Below are 14,966 nucleotides of genomic sequence, written 5' to 3'. Positions count from 1 at the left end.
TGGAATTCATTCCCTTGGTTCTTTCTAAAGATTTTTGAATAGTTGGGATTATTCCGCATTAATGAACTTACACTCACCCAACATCTTTCACGCAAAATATTATCTCATATCATACGATTCCTTCGTGTGGGTACATCAAATATTATCCAAATAATCCCCCTTTTTTTTTTAAAAAAAAGGGGGATTATTTGGATAATATTTATTTGGATTATTTGGATAATATTTATCTTTATTGGAGTATAATTGCTTTACAATGGTGTGTTAGTTTCTGCTGTATAACAAAGTGAATCAGCTATACATATACATATATCCCCATATCGTCTCCCTCTTGCATCTCCCTCCCACCCTCCCTGTCCCACCCCCCTAGGTGGACACAAAGCACAGAGCTGATCTCCCTGTGCTATTCAGCTGCTTCCCACTAGCTATCTATTTTACATTTAGTAGTGTATATATGTCCATGCCACTCTCTTCATCCCAGCTTACCCTTCCCCCTCCCCGTGTCCTCAAGTCCATTCTCTACGTCTACATCTTTATTCCTGTCCTGCCCCTAGGTTCTTCAGAACCATTTTTTTTTTTTTTTTTTAGATTCCATATAGATGTGTTAGCATATGGTGTTTGTTTTTCTCTTTCTGACTTACTTCACTTTGTATGACAGACTCTAGGTCCATGCACCTCATTACAAATAACTCAATTTCGTCTCTTTTTATGGCTGAGTAATATTCCATTGTATGTATGTGCCACATCTTCTTTATCCATTCATCTGTTGATGGATACTTAGGTTGTGCCCATGTCCTGGCTATTGTAAATAGAGCTGCAATGAACACTGTGGTACGTGATTCTTTTTGAATTAATCCCCTCATTTTAATCACTTAGATGGGTTCTAAGTGTTTGCTAGTATAAATCACTTGGTTTTCAAAAACCATAGATGCGACTACTTTTTATCTGCCTAAATTCATTACTAGCCCCCACCTTTATTTCCACTGTAGTTGATTTGTAATCAGTTGGTTGGTCATTCAGGGACTGTGATTTCTAGTCCCTCCTTTGCAGCAAGGTGTACTCATGTAACTAAGTTCTGGCCAAAAAATATGAATGAAGGTGTCCTCTGCTTCTTTCAGAACAGATCTATATATATCCAGGAGAAATAAGTAGCTTAGGTGTATAAATTTCCACAAGATGAACACTCATCTCTGATGATTATAAACAAGGAATGCTTTGTTCCTTTTTTTTTTGGCTGCCCCACATCATGCAGGGATCTTAGTTCCCTGGCCAGGGATTGAATCCGTGTCCCCTGCAGTGGAAGCACAGAGTCCTAACCACTGGACCATGAGGAATTCCCCAGGAATTCTTTGTTCTTGAGCCAGCATTGTTGCTGAGTCTCTGGTAAGAGAAGCTGAGTCATTGGTCTGTAACTAATACAGTCTGTATTAATACAGCCACACTAATACCATCACATCCCCCCCTCACTAAATATGTTTCAGCTTGCTCATCTGTCGTGATCTTGACTCATAAGTATTCTCGTCTAAGTAGGAAACTATGTTTCCAAGAATCACTTCTTCTTTGTTGTTTCAGGTTAGAGTTTACCAATAAGGGACAATAGACCAGAGGTTGGTTTCCACTTGGAAATCTACAGGATGAGAAGATGCCTGACCATCTGTGTTGGTGGATCAGGCATACTGGAACACAGGTTCTTAAATTTTAGGGAGTTTCAGAGTCACCTGGAGGGCTGTTAAAGCATGGATCGCTAAGCACACCCCCAGGGTCTCTAGTTCAGTAGATGTGGGGTGGATTCTGAAAGTATATATTTTTTTTTTTTTTTTCGGTATGCAGGCCTCTCACTGTTGTGGCCTCTCCTGTTGTGGAGCACAGGCTCTGGACACGCAGGCTCTGCGGCCATGGCTCATGGGCCCAGCCGCTCCGCGGCATGTGGTATCTTCCCGGACCGGGACATGAACCCGCGTCCCCTGCATCGGCAGGTGGACTCTCAACCACTGCGCCACCAGGGAAGCCCAAGAGCATGTATTTTTAACATGTTCTCAGGGGATGCTGATGTTGCTGGTCCTGAGATTGCACATTAAGAACCTCTGTTCTTGAAGAACCAGAGCTCAATTCTTTCAGAATGGCAAAGAAGAGGGGGAAATAAAGTAAATAAAACCTCCTCAAGTTTATTTCTGTAAGTTTTAAAGGAACTTTATAAAAGTCAGAATTTTCTCCACAGGACAATAATTATTCAAGCTATTTCACTTGTCTTTATATTGCTAAATAGGTGGCAAATACTATGAGCATACAGTCTCATTGCTGCCTTTTGTTTTTTCTTCCGAGGCAGCTCTAGTGAACACGTGGAGGAACTAACACTGCTGACATCAAACGATCTACATATCTACTGGATCACTGGTCTGTGACAGAGTGCTTCTTTCCCTACTTGTTCCAACCATCAGATGGTAGCTTATCACTGATGCTTAACACTTTAAATGATCCACTTGTCAAGTAGGGCTATTAATCTTCATGGTTTAACAGAGGATTATAGACATCAAAAAATGCGAGAAACATCTGACCACTGAAACTACAGCACAATAATTTTCACTCCTGCATTTTGGCCATTTCATTGGCTTATAGAACAGAGCTCCCGAGTTCAGAGTGTTGGGAAGGTAACATTTAGAAGCCTAAACCTATCTCAAGCCTGCAGGGCATTCATTTGCAAAAGCAGAGGACCTTTCAGCAGATCTTTTCTCTGATGTTTTAAACTGCAGGACTACTTACAAAACTTTTTAAAAATCATGTCCCCTTCCCATTAAGGAGACTGTCACTCCTACTGTCCTTTGGATCTAAGTGAATTTTTTCTGTCATTTTTCTGCCAAATCAGGATATGGTGATGGAGAGAGTAGCTCATCTCAATCATCAGTACCAGCTACCTCTACAAGGGCTCATAACATTTATTAATAATACAAAACAGATATTGGTGCTTATTTTTAGTCCAATCTTTACTCTCTACAGAAGAGATGCCGTAAGTAGAACAAATGATCATTGTTATATAATACTGCGTGCTTCAGAAGATAAAAAGACAGTTACGTCTGCAAATGAATCGAAAAGCTTTGCACTTTCTGATTAAACTCACCTGTTTTACGTGTGACATTGCCAAGAACATTATTTGCCCTTTATGATATCATATGTAATTATATGCTCCATACTCTAGAAGGGCCAATGCATGAAAAGGAGAAACAGAGTTGGCAACTGTGAAACTTTTGTTGGACAAAAGTCCTCAAAGAAGTAAATCATGGGTTTCTAATTCAGACATTTTAACCACATAAATTTTACTTTCTGAATCTTCATGCTCTTTATTTTTAACATAAATTCACATTAGGTACTCGCCCGAAAAGTGAGGCAAAGTCACAGCCATCCTGTATTTCCAGGTCTAAAGAGAATTACCACAGGTCACTAGTATGACCAAGATAGAAAATTATCATAGCTTTGCTGTTAAAAAATTTAAACAGGTCACAGTAGTAGTGACAGTTATTGGCATTTGACATATTCCCTGGAAGCATCAAAAGAGTATCTGAGTATAAACGGCCTACGGCACAGCCGCTGAATCAGGAATCTATGAGTCCAGCTTCAATGGTCCGGTGAACCTCTCTCTAGTTGGTTGGGTAATGACAAGTCTTGCTGGGAGAGGTTCTCTAGCAGGTACCACACCTGCTATTGTGCAACCGCAAGGAAAATATTTAATTCAAAGGGAAAGGAATAATAATTGTATTACACAGTTGGTGCCAATTATTTGAGTATATTGAGAGTTTAGGTCTGCTGACACTTATATCATATCCTTCTTAAAATTTGGGTTGATTCATTCTTAGAATGTTTCAAGACACCATCTTAATATAAAGAATGACCTTTCTAATATGTTTTATTGGGCAAGTCCTTGATATTGTCCCATCACAAGTCACCCACAGCTCTGGAGTCAGATATCTGGAGGTGGGGACCTCTGTATTGCCACGTACTAGCTCTCTGGGCTTGGACAAATAATTTAAATCCCCTGATTTAACTGTGTCTTAAATGTACTATTTTTGGAGGAGAGGATGAAATAATGAAGAAACCACACATAGCAAGCGCCTAATGCAAGTTAGGTACTATGTAAATTTAGCCAATATTATTAGAACATGACTAATCTTTTTACCTAAATATGTGTAAGGCTATATGAGGGAGACTGGAGAAAATGCCACTGATAAATATTTCTTTCTCATTGAGCAGTTGTTTATGAAATAACGTTGCTTTGGTTAGAGGAAATATCTGATTAACATGTAGGTGCAACTGCAGATATAAAACTTTAGTTGGTATCAGTTATGTATCTCTTTAAGGTAATTTTTGTCATAATTTCTGATAGAAGAATGAGCTAAGAACAAATGTTATTAAAGGGAAAGAAGGATCTTGAAACTATGTCTACAGGATGATTTGGTACATAGTTAAGCAAACCATTTTTGCTTTAGTCATTTATCCAATACATAATTGTTGAGTGACTGTATGTGTTAGCCAAACTTACAAATCATCTAGGGCAGCGGTCCCCAACCTTTTGGGCACCAGGGACCGGTTTCATGGAAGACAATTTTTCCACGGACCGGGGCAGGGGGGTGGTTTCAGGATGATTCAAGTGCATTACATTTACTGTGCACTTTATTTCTATTATTATTACATTGTAATATATAATGAAATAATTAGGCAGCTCACCATAATGCAGAATCAGCGGGAGCCTGGAGCTTGTCTTCACTTGCCACTCACTGATAGGGTTTTGATATGAGTCTGCCAGCAATTGATTTATTATGGTCTCTGTGCAGTCAAACCTCTCTGCTAACGATAATCTGTATTTGCAGCCGTTCGCCAGTGCTAGCATCACTGCCTCAGCTCCACCTCAGATCATCAGGCGTTAGATTTTCACAAGGAGCTCACAACCTGGATCCCTCACATGTGCAGTTCACAGTAGGGTTTGCTCCTAAGAGAATCTAATGCCGCCCCCGATCTGACAAGAGGCGGAGCTCAGGCAGTAATGCCAGGGATAGGGAGCGGCTGTAAATACAGATGAAGCTTTGCTCGCTCACAACTCACCTCCTGCTGTGTGACCCAGTTCCTAACAGGCCACTGACCGGTACTGGTTCAAGGGTTGGGGACCCCTGATCTAGGGTAAAACCATACACATTGCATGTTAATGCCTGTCCTCACGGCATTTGCATTCTACTTCAAATCTTTTCCAAAGTGCTGTCCCCAGTTGAATATGATACACTAATTTCCACTGAAGCTGTGAATTGTACATTTTCTGTTGTAATTGTCAGAGAGGTTTCACCTGGGACTTTTTGTTTTAAGGAAATTGAATGAATGCTCTTGTTTATTTGATAAATGCTTAGTATCACCTTACTCTCTGCTATTTTATAAATGTAAATGTATTATATTTTTATCACAAACATATCAAATAGGTATTATTATTATCCCCATTTTATAAATGGGAAACTGAAACACAGAAAGGTTAAGTAACTTGCCAAAAGTCACACAGCTAGTAAGTGGTAGGGCCAAGATCCAAATCCAGGGAATCTGATTTGAGAATTTGGGATCTGAACCATTAAATTTATTCAGGAAATATTAATCTTGATTTCAGCTTGAACTAAAAATGTTGGTTTGTTCAATGTCATTAGGAATCTCACCTTCAGTTCTAGGATCCTCTCTTGTTTTGAACGAATATACTCATTATTCTTTAGAAAAGTGCCACTGGCTGATACTGTACTTATCTCTGCATTTCTTTTTCTTATTCCCCAAACAACCGCTATAGGAATATACAAGATTTGCTGTGTAAACATGCATGTCACTTTTAACATTATTTTTGACCTCTGCTTCTTATAAGTTGTTCCAAACTTTTCTTGTTTTCTTTTCCTTCTTGCAACCCAAATGCAGTTTATGTTTCACTTGCATTATATAAAGAGGTAGATTGATATGGTAGAATGTTAATAGCTAATACACATGAGGACTTCTTTTTAGCTTGTACTGGCACTAGAATAAGTGCTTGATCTGTATTATCTTTAATTCTCACAATAATTCACTAAGTTTGAATTTGCTTTTATCTACATTTTATAGGTTATAAAACAGACTTTTAAAGCAGAAATATGTAGACCAAAACATTCTACAAAGTTTTTGGCATATAGGATGGAATATAGACATGTCAGAATTTTAGTACAAGTTCATGAGATACCAAAGTCCAAACTCTTAACCAATGATGATACTTAAAAAGCAAAGACCTGGCTTGACGTCTGAGTCCTAACTAGGCAGTGTGTTCTTAAGTGCGTTACTCAGAGTATCTGTCCTTCAGTTTAGCTATCTTTAAAGTACAGAGCATTCCTTCATTGATGATACATTTATTCATAGTAACATTCTATGCCAAAACCTGTGCTATGAATAGATTGTACAAGGATGAATAAAATATCTTTCATTAATGACCTTGGAAGGTAATGGTAGTATAGTATTTACATCATAGAGTTATGTAAGGATGGAATAAATCAACAGATAAGCTCTTCAGGATAAAACCCACATTATAGTGATACACACACATGCATTATTAATATATTGGTAAAGACTAAGGGTGGTAAATAATGTGTGTGTATGTGTGACGGTCTTATATAGATGAGAGCCTCCATGTGTTTGCCTTCTAAGTATATGGCAGAAATTCATGTCAAGGACAACATTTTGAATGATATAGAAGGTCAGTTTTGAAAATGCTTTTCTCCATGGAATCTGCCATAGAGTCACATATCTACAAAGAAATGATACTTGGCACTTCCCAACTACATTTCAGGGAGGATGTAATAAGATAGGTGGAAATGCATGCCAGGTTGCGTGCAGTCTATCTTTAGTTTGCTAGTCACATTTATAGCCTACACAGAGATTCTTAATTAAGAGACAAATATTTTTATAATTTTTACAGTATTAATAAGGATTTATGAATGATTAAGTATGCATTAAGGCAGCTATTATGTGTTTGGAGACACAACTGAGGACCACTTACTAGATATTATGGCATCATTAACAAAGAATACTAAACATTTGACAAAATAAAGCCATCTGGATTATCTCTTCAGAGGCTTGAAATGATTATCTTAAGAAGTGTTGCAGAGAAATCGAAGTAACTTCCATGAATGACTAATGAGATTAAAGGCATTCTATGCAGACAGATGTTAATATAAATATCATTTTCCTCAAGAAACACTTCACATAATTACATCATTTATGTTAAATTTAGATAATTTTTGACCCATACATACTAGTTCTAAATTGGTATTTCAAAACAGTTCTTAAAGCTAACACTTTCTACATTACTATGAGGCAGTGTCACATGAGAACTGCAAAGAAAGAAAGAATTGAAATATGTTAAAAAAAATGGCCATTGCTTTGATTTAAAAGAAGAACGGGTGACATTTTCCTCTGTGATCTGGCTTGTTTTGTTTGGTAGCTGATTCTACTTCCTGTCATGTACTTGGTTTTAACCTTTGGACTTCATCCTCTTTCAGCTCATTGTTTAATTACAGGGCATGGAATCCTCTGGGCTTCATCCTCAGTTTCTGCAGTTCACTCTTCACTTGACCTCACTAGCTGACTCAGAGCTCCACTTTCTCATCTTGACCTTGAGTTGGAGGGACTGGGAACAGAAGCCCAGCTCCCTTGGGCTCAGCATCTCTCCAATTTTGCTACTAGTCTGGTCCTGCCTGCTGCCACCTCCTTTCTGGTCCTTCTCATTCTGGGTCCTCTCCAGTTGCATCAGTTTCTCTGTTATTTTCTCTGCATCTGAGTCCCTTTTTTAAAGTGGTATCAAGCAAGGCAATGCTTCTCAAACTTTATTTTGGCGCCACTCTCCTGATTTTTGCCATTCAATTTCCACTTATATTGTTATTAAATGGTACACTATTTTTAAATTAAATGAACTCATTTTTTTTACTAGCTTTTTAAAAATTCAAAGTCGTTTGAAAGCAAACCTCATATCCCTCTACTATATGGAAAAGGAATATTCCTTACCTTAAAAAAGAGTAGCTACAGAATGAAATTTAATGAAGACAAAAATCATGTGATCAAAGTCTCTCCAGATATTGTTTCAGGCCTGAGGACTATTCTCTGATAATAATAGAGACTACCAAGTGGTAGAGTGAAGTTACTGAACATAGTGACAATAAACTGAGTTCTCTTCTTTCCATAATCAGAATGCCTAAAAGATAACCAAGATCTGATGACGGTGACAAATTGAGACAGCAATGCAGAATTTCCCTACCCTCAAATTCCTAACACAATTTTAAAAGCCAGCAATAAACATTTAATATAATAACCACTAGCAACTAAATAAGGAAAGGGGCATGAGAACACAATCAACTTCCCAAACTAATGATGCGGGGTGGGGGGTGGCACAGGAGATTCTGGAACAGGGTAGAAAGGTGCAGAAGAGTTTAGCTCCTTACCCTAACCCTGGTCCCCAGAAACCATAGTGATGTGATGATTCTCCTTACTTCCTGGTATGAATAGAAATGAAAACAAATAGATATTAAAATAACTGTTCCATTTTAAGGGATAAATATTCCTAGTTTATGACTATGTATGAAATATTTTATATAGGGTGTTCTGGTTAGCTTTCAGTATTTCTTTTTTGCCATGCTACTTCATAAAACACAGAATATAAAAATTATTAAGGTAAGTCCTGATCATAAGGAAGGTATAGTACTGACCATTTCCATGATTAATTGAAAAGTCTTTATACTACAAAATGCTTGCCTATGTGGTTTCTGAAGTTCATTTTAATTTATATACCCTAAACTATGCTCAGGTTCAGTTACAGAATCCTTTAATAAAAAGAGTTGCCAAAACTTTACACTACTCTAAAGGAAGTCCTTCCAAGCTGAAATTTTACAAAGCACATCTTATAGGTGATGATATATTAAATAAAAGGTTACTTTAATAATAATTTTTTTGCCAGCACAGCTTCAATGCCATATAAATGTTTCCTATTCAATTACCTGCTCACATTTTTCATCCTCACTGATTTTGCAGTGATCAGAATATTTCTCTTAAACCCCACTACATTAATCCATCAAAGTGCTTTTTTCATTAGGTGATGACTTTTCCCACCCAGAATATTGCCAGGGAGGATGATGACATTTCCTATTGTTCTGCCTCTAGACCGTTGCTTGTGAGTATATTTTTATTCCTCTAACCTCCCATTATTCAAGAATCATAAGGGATTTACTGTGCAGAAGGTAAAATTGGAAACGAACTAGAATCAGATTCCTTAAATCCTTCAAAGGAAACTTTCTGTCTATCCTCAACCCCTTGCAGAGTTACTTAATCACCTTTTCATTGGTTAATTACTCAATGCATTTAGTAACTGGAATGTTCATTCAATGCAGTCAAGCTCAAAAATTTAAAAATAATAATAAACAGTCTGCATTACAGTAGGCATCAGAACATCAAAAAAAGATATCAAAAGCTCCTCTAAGAAGGTTGATGGCTGAAGAGGATAAACAAAATCTCTTGAAAGACTGAACTCAACAATACAGCCCCCTGTACCAGAATGCGGGCAAAGAACACTTTTTTTTTTAACTTTCTCATTGTTGGTTTCTTCTTTTGTTTATTATCTTAATATTTTGATGACATAGAGTTAACTGGTTTGCCAGGAACAACCACAAGTTTCCATCAGAAGAAGGAATTATAAACAATTGCAGCAGAGTTCTATCCTGGATTGGTACTGAGAACAATGGCCTCTGTATTGAATTGAGAGGAAAAAAAGATATGTTTCCAAAAAAATTTTTTTTAGCCTCCTAAAACTCCTATATTTGCATCATTCCCTCTTTAATATCTCATTGAAGGTTTACACACCTTGGCCTTTTGACAGACTGTGAAAATACTTGATGGGGAGGCTAGGTCAGGTTTGACCAATCTGTTATTTTTTATTTTTTTACGGTATGCGGGCCTCTCACTGTTGCGGCCTCTCCCGTTGCGGAGCACAGGCTCCAGACGCGCAGGTCCAGTGGCCATGGCTCATGGGCCCAGCCGCTCCGCGGCATGTGGGATCTTCCCGGACCGGGGCACGAACCCGTGTCCCCTGCATCGGCAGGCGGACTCTCAACCACTGCGCCACCAAGGAAGCCCTAATCTATCATTTTGAAAAAGTAAGAAGGGTGGGAAGAGTAGGGTCATAGGAAATCTGAAGTATTGTATCATCTATTTTCCAATTTAGCTTAGACTAGTTCTAAGCTAGTCTAGAACAAGTCCTGAAGTAATAGGTATTTACTGAGTTCTGTACTGGAAAGTAGACTACTGCAGGAAGCAGCTTTCTTTCTTTACAGAAATACATGTTAGCCAAGAGAATGCATAAATAAAATGTAGTGTGCTGCAGAGTAAGATGGTGACTCTTCATGCAAAGGAGGTTTTGAAAAGGGAAAGTTCAACATGAGCTAAAGCAGGCAGAGACACTTCCTTGGAGAAGTGACAATTAACCAGACCTTACAACACAGGCAGGATTTCCTAGGCGGGGACTGTGTTTTGGATGTCTTGAATGGGAGGTAGAGAGGAGGGCAGAATGAGAAAGCAAATAAGAGCAGGGAATCTAATAATGGTTACAACTGGGTAGAGCAATTCTTGCTTTCTCAAGTCTGGATTTAACTCCTAAAGCCCTGCCTGAAGTATGGAAGGAATGGAAGAAAAATTGGGCTTTAGACAGCGAATAAAAATGTCTAGAGACATTGCCCAATTTTATTCATTAGGTGTGTGTTCATTTAGTTAATAATTGAATATAGGTAGACATTCATGACCTGATGGATGAAAGAGGACCAGGAATGGCCCAAAACTTCATGCTTGAAATATAGTAAATGGTCCATTGAAATATGGTACATTTGTTGCTCTGAACCTCAAACTCTCCTTAGACTTGGTAAGTCTTATGACAATTTCTGCAGATTTTTTTTTCTGGGTTTCATTTGTTTTTCTTCTGGGGCTGCTTTCAATATTAGAAGCTGTTGTGTTGAATGCTGCTCAAGAAATTGAAAAGGGATGGGATTACAAATGTAGATATTTGATACAAGAGATTAAACCTAAACACACAGGTCAAACATAAGACTAGATATATGTGCACCAAGAGGAGAACAATAAGGTCTCATAAGGCATGTGAAAAATGCTGAGTTTGTTATAAAATATACATGAGGGTGAGTGTGCATTTTGTGTTTAACATTGGGGATTATTAACAGGATAAAGCTAGGGAGTAGTCTCTCCTTCCCTTATTTCACATTGTTTGGGCCTTTAGGAAGCTTTTCTTGATTCCCAATATACAGTATTAACCCTTAACCACATGACACCATCCATCCAAACCCACTTCCCTCTCTAGCATATCTTCCTGAGATATTTATTCATGACAACATCACTGTGAAATGATTTCATTTATTGCCTTTGTTTCACAGTAGAATAAAACTCCATGAAAGCAGAGAATTTAATTACCTTGGTTATTATATGTAGAACAGTGTCGGACACATTGTAGCTGTTTAATAAATATTTGAGTTAACAATCATATAATTTTCTTGATCCCCTCATGTATAAAGAATGCGGAAAAATAACTGAATTTGTAGTAACACCTTCTTGATGGTTCTTTACCATGAAAACAATATAGAAAACTAAGCATAGAGGAGAAAGACATAATCTCTGTTTTGAACAAAAGGAAGATGGATAATAACAATAATAGACACAAAGGGACTGAATAGTACGTATTAGAAAAGGGAAACTGAAAACTGAGCTTGCCCAATAGTAGGGGCTCATTAAATGCATAAGAGGCTTTACCATGTCTAATTTCAAAAGTTGTAGAGTGCCTTACAATTGCCTGTTAGTTATGCCACTTGATTGTTCTGGCCTTTAAAAAATCCTGTCCTTAAAACATCAGAATATAGTACTTCAAGATTCATTACAACACCTTCCCTAATACAGAGAATTTATACTGTCTTATCTGGAACACACACTTACATGAAGGGACCTTACCAATCTCATTCACCACTGTTTCACAAGTGCTGAAAAGATTATCTGCCACATGGAGGGACTCGGTTTCAGTCAAATTAATATAAACATTAGTTATTCAGACTGTACACTTTGGAAAATTCAGTCTTGGGAACAAACCTCCCAGTAGTTTAGGGAAAAAGAGCCCAATAAATTAATTACATAATATCCTCTACACACAAAAACTATATGATTTAATTGTTTTTAAAACAGTATTATTAAAATTTTAAAGACAGATCTTAAGAACAGCATAGAATTATGGAGGTAGTAAGTTTAATTAGTTAGATTTGCCCTGAATTTTAATCATCAACCTTGAGACAAATAACTTCTGGGTAAAAAATGGTTCACTTAAACAACTTTTGGGTGACTTAATTTTTTTTTTTAGTTTATTGTTGTTTTTATTTTCCTCACTTTCATAGCCAATTTTAGGCTCTGGACAAAAATCTCAAAAGCTACAACTGAAATTTTATAGGAAGGCCTAATATTACAAGGTTTATCCTTCAGTTTATGAGATTTAAGAGTTGTGGACAGTTTGAATTAGGTTTTGCTAGAAAGGCATCAGTGAAAAAAAAAATTTTTTTTTTTTAAAGAAAAAGTGACTCTCCTCCTACCAATAAAACTTCTAAAAGTCAGTACATATGACTTTGTTTTCAAAAACAGACATTAAAAATGGCAGATTTAGGGCTTGCTCAGGCAAAGACTGAAAACAGAAGATAAAGGAAATTGGCTGAAATAGGAACATTTCTCCAAGAGAACTGGCAATGAAAGTGTCATAGGTCAGGTCCAGGGAAATGGTCCATGCATCCAAGATTTGTGTGCAGGGGTGTTTATTGGGGAGGGTCTCAGGAGACTCTAAAGAAAGGGCTAAAGAAAGCAGCATTGGGCAGGTGATGCTGAAGTGCAAAGCTATTGAAAGAGAGGCCTCAGACAATCCCATGGGGAGTTCCAGACCTGGCACCACCCTTCAAAAGTTGTCCCAGTTTGAGGTCAAGGCCCAGGCCCTTATACTGCTGCATGAAGCTTTCATGAGATTAGGACTGCCCTTGTCAGGGGGCATCATGGTGGGTCTGACTGAAGATAAGACCTGAAGAGGGACTCAGCTCTAAGAGCCATCAGGCACACCATCACCAGCGAACAGAAGAAACAACTCAGTTTTGGCAGAGAATCTGGGCTGCACATCACAGGATCCAGACAGAGATTATGCTATTGAAAATGATAATATTTACAAAACCCTTCTTTTGATTTTATACAGGAAGTTCTAGTGTACACAAACACACACACACACACCCCACATAAAATAAAGACATGTTGCCTCCTTAAAAAAGAAAAACAAGGGAAAGAAAAGAGAAAGCACAGCACAGGGAAAAGGAATTGTCTCTATGTGAGCTACTTGAGATAAAGGGCTCTGCCGATCTACAGATAGTTTACCACTTAAGTGTTTGAAAATAGTCTGACACATACAAGTGTTCAAAACTTACTGTTTGACATAATAAATGAATCAATTGTTCCTAGGCTCTTTTAAAATCAACAAAAATAGTTTTCTATTAAAACAATAGGCAGAAACTCTCTTTTGGTTGCTTGGTTGGAAGTTTTGTAGACTCCTTTCTGTAATGCACTACTTTTTTCCCATTAAAAACAATGCCAGCCACTGCAGTTGGCTCAGCAGTCTTCTCAGAAAGGAAAGGGAAGAATCATCTAAAGGGATGACTGCGTGTTCTCTTTAGGCTCATGTTAACTTGCCCAGTGCTCTGAGTCAGAGTTTGGTTTCAAACTGGGCTTCAATCACTTAACAGTTTTGTGACCAAACCCTAGTTTCTCAACCTCTCTCAGTCTCAGTTTCCTGATTGCAAAAGTGAAATGTTAGTACAAACCTTGCAGACTTGTTGTGAACTTTAATTAAAGCTATTTGTGGGGGATAGCTTCAAGATGGGGGAGGAATAAGATGGGGAGATCACCTTCCTCCCCACAAATACATCAAAAATACATCTACATGTGGAACAACTCCTAGAGAACACCTACTGAACGCTGGCAGAAGACTTCAGACTTTCCAAAATACAAGAAACTCCCCACGTACCTGGGTAGGGCAAAAGCAAAAAGAAAAAACAGAGACAAGAGAATAGGGATGGGACCAGCACTTCTGGAAGGGAGCTGTGAAGGAGGAAAGGTTTCCACACATTAGGAAGCCCCTTCACTGGTGGAGACGGGGTGGCAGAGGGAAGCTTTGGAGCCACAGAGGAGAGCACAGCAACAGGGGTGCAGAGCGCAAAGCGGAGAGATTCCCGCACAGAGGATCGGTGCCAACCAGCACTCACCAGCCTGAGAGGCTTGTCTGCTCACCCACTGGGGCTGGTGGGGGCTGGGAGCTGAGGCTTGGGCTTCGGAGGTCAGACCCCAGGGAGAGGACTGGGGTTGGCTGCGTGAACACAGCCTGAAGGGGGCTAGTGCACCACAGCTAATAACAAAGGAGTCCTAGAAGAAGTCTGGACCTTCCTAAGAGGCAAGAGAGAATTGTTTTGGGGTGTGCGAGGAGAGGGGATTCAGAGAACCACCTAAATAAGCTCCACAGATGGGCATGAGCCGCAGCTATCAGGCGGACACCAGAGACGGGCACGAAATGCTAACGCTGCTGCTGCAGCCACCAAGAAGCCTATGTGCGAGCACAGGTCACTCTCCACACCTCCCCTCCTGGGAGCCCGTGCAGCCCGCCACTGCCACGGTCCCGTGATCCAGGGACAACTTGCTGGGAGAACACATGGCGCACCTCAGGCTGTTGCAATGTCACACCGGCCTCTGTCACTGCAGGCTCGCCCCACATTCTGTACCCCTCCCTCCCCCCGGCCTGAGAGAGCCAAGCCCCCAAATCAGCTGCTCCTTTAACTTCGTCCTGTCCGAGCGAAGAACAGATGCCCCCAGGTAACCTACATGCAGAG

The sequence above is a fragment of the Stenella coeruleoalba genome, assembly GCF_951394435.1.
Source record: "Stenella coeruleoalba genome assembly, chromosome: 2".
NCBI classification, from domain to species: domain Eukaryota; kingdom Metazoa; phylum Chordata; class Mammalia; order Artiodactyla; family Delphinidae; genus Stenella; species Stenella coeruleoalba.
This window is presented reverse-complemented; position numbering follows the sequence as displayed.